The sequence below is a fragment of the Antedon bifida genome, chromosome 8 (assembly GCF_963402885.1).
Source record: "Antedon bifida chromosome 8, ecAntBifi1.1, whole genome shotgun sequence".
Lineage (NCBI taxonomy): Eukaryota > Metazoa > Echinodermata > Crinoidea > Comatulida > Antedonidae > Antedon > Antedon bifida.
In genome coordinates, this window is record NC_136233.1 from 21278822 (window position 1) to 21284858 (window position 6037).

General features: G+C 35.1%; 1 protein-coding gene across 1 annotated transcript in view; it reads right to left on the reverse strand.

The window, feature by feature from the left end:
• LOC144850724 (palmitoyltransferase ZDHHC23-like) overlaps positions 1 to 6037 on the reverse strand; it is a 77307-nt gene that overhangs the window by 9835 nt on the left and 61435 nt on the right. The gene's annotated exons all lie outside the window — the stretch shown is intronic.

The window sequence follows — 6037 nt, forward strand, 5'->3', positions numbered from 1 at the left end:
GCCACGTTTTATACCGTAGACACTTCAAATGCGGCGTTTATTTCAATGTATGCTGCGTAATATAAAGGCTATAAAAAGTAAAAGTACATGAACATTGGTAGTAATATTAGTTTAATTATAGGTGTACTATCTACTCTATATTCATGATAAGAATGCTCTTTGAATATTGCATTAAATATGTATTGTCCTCCAAAACGTGAAAAATGAAGATTAATTAAATCAGACTTCTTTGGATACGGTACGAAACGAAAATATAAAATGACAAAATAAATAGTCCAATTCAACAAAAAACTCATTGGCTGGCAGCCAATTTGACTATTTTTTTCCAAAGTGGATAACTATTATGTGACATTTAAATGACATATTTTTCAGGGGGACAATACACCTTTAAGAGGTAGGCCTAGTCAGCGACAAATTAAAAATTAAATTAAAACCATCCCACAGTCTTTGTGGTTGCACATGACAGCCCTATATTAATGGTTTAATACTAAAGCGCATTTCTAAACTGTAATCTTTACATAAGCATCCTCAAACAGACCTAATTATAACGATCATATCCTCGTAACGGTTAGCAAAAAAAATAGACTGGAACGCGTTTTATGACCACTTATCCTGTCGTAATGTATAAAATAACACCCTAGTGCTAGGCCTACGTTAATGACCACACAGTCATCAATAATAGTGGCATGTATCTGTTTTGGGTCTACATGTAATAATGTATATAATTCAAAGCTACGGTGATCAAATTAGTATTGAAACTAGGCCTCCTAACTCATATCTTTTAACACTAACATCAGTTTTGTGTCATCATGTGTTTTCGTATAGGTTAGTATGAAAGTCTAAAATATTAAGCGTCAAATTGAATTAAAAATAGAAACAGCGTCCGCTATTTTGAAACGCTTTTTTGCGTTTATAAACACGTTAAAATCTGTTTAAAAAAAGGGTAGCGTTAAGTTTAGTGATGCGTATCATAACACCCTAGTTTGCTGATCATGTATCATAGTACGCATGCGCATAGGTGAATGATAAATTACATATCCTAGCAGGAATGAGAGTGCATCCGATGGGAAGAGATACCGTAATTAATTTCCTGACATAATAAGTATACGTATTCTTTTTTGATAGCATATACGACTATCAGACCACTTCCTGGGGAACTGATTCCTGGTAGCACACTACCAATAATACCTCAATGGTTCCTCATCGATTGAGAAAATACGGTATTTTGCACACACAAAAAAGGAGGTAACTAAAAAAATGAAAATCATACCCACTAATGAAGCATTAAATGGCCACGGTTTTCAAAGTAAAACACATTATAAGAAATTCGTCAAACAACTATTACAAAAACAGTTCAACACTCACGCCGTGCACATTACCAGCGCCAACTCACAGACGTGATGAATAATGCATCTACGTACCTATAAAATTTAACTTAATAACAGCTTAAGTATACAAGTTAACAAGCTTCATTTAAATGCGAATACACACGCATTTTTTTATATGTAAATTTGGTTGATGCGTTATATACTATTCATCATCATTATGATCTAATACCGTAAAAGAAAATCGTGAGATTCTCACTCAAAAAAGTCATATTAAAGAAGGTTCACTTATGTCGACAAATCAAACAACATTTTAACCGCTTCCTTTCGAGGAATAATGAAAGTCTCTGTGGATGAACGTATAGATGGAATTGTCTCTTAAAATGGCGGATGTAAAATTCAAGGAAGAATTGAATTGGCAAGAGGTTGGAGTTTGACATTTTTTGGTTATTGTTTGTTTTGTCAACAAAACGAAGAATGTGTGTCTGTATATACATAGCTCCTTTCGACAAAATTACCAATGTCCCGAACGGCGCCCCGTACTTTTGGAACACCATATGCGGGGGACACTTTCCTGTCAAACGAATATTAGGAAATATGTTTCTTTCTGTTTATAAATTACAGTTCTTCATTTACAAAGAGGAGATATTGACCCCAACTACCTAGCCTCGTTGTTTTTGTTTACTCTATTCATCTTGCCCGTGCATGTGTTGTTTTGTAAACATCATTTTGTTGTTTTACGTCCTTCAGCTTCGCTATTATTAATTATATTATATATATATATATATATTATATATTAATATTTATTGAAAATATATATAATGGTATGCGATCTGCATATCAATCAACCTTATTTTAGGATGTCATACGGCAAACGTTAATTAACATAATCTATCTTATGACAAATCGTCTTTTCGTGATTGAAATTAAAAACCATTGTTAACAATTACAGATGGAATATAATAATAATCGAAAAGTACACAAACCACATTGAAAAATATTGATTTTGATAATATACTGTACTTTATAAGTCATACTGGATTACGTCATCGTCAAAATTACAGACATATTGGGATATATAATTGAAAAGTACACAAAACACATTAAAAATTTTGATTTTGAAAATTGATATAATTGTCTATCGAAGTAATACTGAATGACGTCATCGTTTAAACCCAAATAATCAACCTACTTCCAAGCTACAGTAAGGTAAAAGTACATTCAGAAATAAAATTAAACCTTCTAAAAAACGCTGCCGATTTCGTTGGCGGCCGTAAACCGGGGATATCATGGTGTAATTAATTCATTGTAATTAATAGGCCTTATTTAAAGTTCATTCAATTTCAACTAATTACACCTAGCAGGTTATGAGGCAACTAAAGAGTACAATGGTGATGAATAGAAATCAATATTTGTGTGAAGATATGTGTAGACATAAAGAAAATTGTCTCCTTACTAAAACAGTCATGTAAAGTTAATTTACACATTGCGTTTAGTAAACTTTGATCAATAAAAGACTCTTTCTCGCAAACGTGAAAACGGTACGACACACACGTTCATGAACACAACAACAATAAACACACATGATGTATCATAAAAACATCTTATCATAATTCGTGTATAAACGAACTCCTAACGTAAACACAAATGCTTCATAACACTATACGTCACATTCGCGAATACTAACGTCACCTTCTTGAACACTACACGACACCTTCGTAAACACTACTACACCTTCGTAAACATTACGCATCACCTTCGTAAACATTACGCGTCACCTTCGTAAACACTACTACACTTTCGTGAACACTACTACATCTTCGTGAACAACACGACACCTTAGTGAACACCACGACACCATCGTAAAGACTACGACACCTTCATGAACACTACGATACCTTCGTGAATACCTTTACTTCACCGTTACTTTCTTAACAATACGCGTCACCTTCTTGAACACTACGACACCTTCGTAAACACTACAACACTTTCATGAACACTACGATACCTTCGTGAACACATTCACTTCACCGTTAATTTCTTAACACTACGCGTCACCTTAAACACTACGACACCTTCATGAACACTACGACACCTTCATGAACACTACGATACCTTCGTGATCACCTCGTCACCTTCACGTCACCGTTACTTTTTTAACACTAGGCATCGCCTTCTTGAACATTACGACACCTTCGTAAACACTACGACACCTTCATGAACACTACGATACCTTCGTGATCACCTCGTCACCTTCACTTTACCGTTACTTTTTTAACACTACGCATGGCCTTCGTGGACATTACACGTCACTGTAGTGAACACTGCGTCACTATCAAGCACATTACGTACCATTCCTGTACACTTCACGTTCGTAAACACTACGTCACAAAAGCGTTCACAAGAAACGAAACGCATGATGTAGATGTAGATGCAACGTACGCAAGTTGACTAATGACAAGCGACAGTTCGAATACTTCATCACTTGTGATTGGTCAACTTACTTACGTTTCGTTACTTCCTTGCTTTGCTTAGTGTGAACCTAGCTTTAGGATGTATACGTATATTGGATACGTGTTAAAGTTACTTTGATTCATCTCTAACGTTAATAGATGGTGTAAACCACAAATGAAATCAGCCTGTAAATGTTTGCTCATTCTCAAAACCAATTAATTCAGATACAAATTAATGTTTTGGTTTTCAATAAGCCTAACCTTTCCAATTATACTTTGCTTTTACATTCGATACTTGACGTCATCAATGACGTATTTTCATCCATTATAACACACAATTCAACCAACACTACTGGCTCAAAAAGTAAGAACACGCAAGCCCCCAGAATGTGTCTGCGACAAGGCATAAGTTATCTTAAGTAGGCCTATGTATTTCAATTCATTTACTCTTGTTATAGATATGCGCCTACCTATAAATAGTTAGTATTTACATCCAAACAAAGAAAGAATACCCTGATCTTTAAGTTCCATCATCCTTATTTATGACGTATCCAATGAACATGCGTGCGCATCAAAAATTTGTGACGTCGTGTTAATGTATTGTGCGCTTGAGTTTGTATTTTTAGTCGCGTGCAAACGCGACTCTACAGCTCACTATGTCGGTTGGTCGGTCGGTAAACACTAACTCAAATTTGAGCATGGTACTGCAGCCATGTATATGGCCTTGTTTCAAGACGTCTCACCCAATTTCGTTCGAATCTAAGCCCAGGCAATGAACTTACTTACTTAACTTTTTTTTAATGTACGTTTGTCGACTAATTTACATAATATAAGTCGTCCCAGGTTCTAAGATCTAATAACGTAGACCGTTTCATGACGAAATTAAAAAAATTATCGATTGAACATCAAAGCTAGCGAAGTAGACAAAAAAAGCAGCAAACATTATCTAACAAAGGTTTGATAACCGGATAAAAAACTACTCGATTTATCGAAACGTTTTTCTGCGCTACTACTAACAAATAATAATTGTTATACATTTATTTCTCATAAAATATTACTTATATAATAATATTGTTTACGATATGAATGATATCGTTTCATGGAATTTATAATATTTTCAAGGGGTTGTGTATTGTGATTTATGCATTCTACTTCTGTGATGTAAGTATGGTCCCGTGATATATGATAAGCAATATCTTTCTCTTCTGTCCAAAATGGTCCCAGGCGTTCACGACACACTAAGTGGCAATAAAACATTGTATATTCTTGACGTCAATAAGAACCAGAAAAAACGAAAAGTTAGCGCGTACGACTTGAACTTATCATCATCATCATCATCTATAAAGAGCTATTCGTAGATAAAGACTTGAATATGGCACGCCAGGACGGACATGACTATGTTAAAATTGACATCACTCTTGTTATTATTATTGACATCGCTCCTGTTTAGTTTACACATTGCACGTGTTAAAACTCAACACGAGCGATGTGTAAACTAAACACGAGCGATTTGAAACTCAACACGAGCGATTTGTAAACTCAACACGAGCGATGTCAACTTAACATAATTATGTCTGTCCTGGCGTTCCATACTTACCGGTGGCTGTAGGCCTACCGCTTTCATTGTAATATTACAGTAGTCTAAATATAAATGTTTTCAATTTGATGAATTTTTTCGAGCGAAGCAAAAGCATTGGTTTTGCAAGAAATGGAATTTCACTGCTCTTTTGTTTATGCGCATGCTTATTCAAATTTATTTATGATGCAGCAGCCAATCACCTTCACCGAATGTTCGATTCAGGTGGAAAACAGACCTGCGTGAATGTTAGCAACGCGTGCTTTCTACTATTCGCGGGAATAGGTTTTATGAAACACTTTTAGTTGAAGAGCAGGCCTATACTGTACAACGCTTTCTACTATTCGCGTGAATAAGTTAAGAGTTTTTGTACCGCATGAAACACTTTGTTGTTGTACAAACATTCTATCGTAATAAGAATATTATGTCTTGTATAAGTTCAGTGACCCTTTCAGTCTAATTCCCCTCGCTTATAGGCTATAACTCTTAATAGCTATAAATATGTCGTCTAAAACGTCACCACTGAGCAGGTTGGTAGAATCGTTTGTACGTACGTACACGTAAGTTTGTCCCTTGCTAATTTTTAGTTTCATTTCCCTAATTTCAGCGAAACCTGCGGTAGGCCTAACTGACCTTTAGTGATGATCTTGTTCCTTTAGATGGTAAAAATAAGGGTAGAATTA